Raw genomic sequence first — 1,240 nt, 5'->3', positions numbered from 1 at the left:
CTTCCGTCGTCCCAAAGAACACCACCACTACCGCCGCCACCGCCGCTCAAAGGGCACTTCCCGCTGTCGCCGAAGTAAAACATCACCACTAAGCCACTCATCTTCCACTGTTTATAATGACAACTAATAATATTTTTTATCTTCGTCTTTTTTTTTTTCTCCCCTTAGCGCCACCACGACACTTTTTTGAAAAAAAATCCTTTACGCCGCCCATCCTAGAAATATAAATCGGTTGTAGAGCTGCATCAGCCGGTAGAGTGGGGTAGAGAATGCTGGGGCATACCGCCCACCAGCCTCCCCATTACCCCATTCTTTTTTCCCCCTTTCTCCTCGCTTCTCCCCTGAAATTCGTGCCGAACTACACTCCACAGTCAGCCATCCAGCCACACAGACGCGCTAAGCACCAACAATCAGTGCCAGCAAACCCCACACAACCTTGCGTCACTGCCGCTGTCAGGAAGTACTCCGAGTGACACTACTCCCACCCGCTAAAGGCTCCAAAAATAATAGGATGAAGCAAAAATCCAACCAGCCCTACACACCCACACCCGCACACACGATAGACAGTACCACCAAGGTGCGAAAAAAAGACCTCCAAAAAAGGAAAAAATGAAGACAAGGAGTGAAACCCCGTTATTTTCATTTCTTCTTCATGCTCAGTTCTTCACCCTATGTCGGCAGCTGAGTTCCATCACGTCCCACCGCTCTACCACCCCCAACTCCCATCATCCGCAGATGCATATTGCACATACACGCACACAAGATGGAAGGGGAAGTCCCTTCAAAAAAAAAAGAGGGAAAAGATAAAGCAACTGAAAAAAAACGCAAGATGAAGAAAAGGACGGATAGCGAGAGTAAATGCAACGCCACTGAAAACAGAACCGCACACTGGGTTTATCAACCCGCAACGCCTTCACAATCACCATAATCTCCCTTAAACTGAGAGAAAGGGACAAAGAGAGAGAGCAAACGAGACAAAAAGATAAATGAGGGCTCTGCTGCTTTTTTCTTTTCTTTTTTGCTTGTCCCTTACATTTTTCATTTTAATGTTTTTTTTTTTCCGTCACAAAGCATCATTCGGACCCAAAACATCCAATTGGAGGGGTCAATGGCAAAAACAATTCATTACTTTGCTCGCTTGTCTTTTTTTTGTTTCGCTTTATCTAATGGTATTATTGTTTTCTTCTCTTTTCCTCTTACTTTTTCTTCTGTTTCTTCGGATGCATTCTTTTTCTTCGCT

At 45.0% G+C, this 1,240-nt stretch overlaps 1 annotated feature.

Moving 5' to 3' along the window:
- Nucleotides 1-1,001: 1,001 nt before the first annotated feature.
- Nucleotides 1,002-1,061: a sequence feature (A-rich).
- Between the last annotated feature and the right edge of the window lie 179 nt (nucleotides 1,062-1,240).

This window comes from Trypanosoma conorhini, assembly GCF_003719485.1.
Source record: "Trypanosoma conorhini strain 025E chromosome Unknown Tco_14.4_contig_00587, whole genome shotgun sequence".
Classification (NCBI taxonomy): domain Eukaryota; phylum Euglenozoa; class Kinetoplastea; order Trypanosomatida; family Trypanosomatidae; genus Trypanosoma; species Trypanosoma conorhini.
The sequence above is the reverse complement of the archived record's forward strand: the minus strand, read 5'-3'. Positions and strand labels throughout refer to the sequence as shown.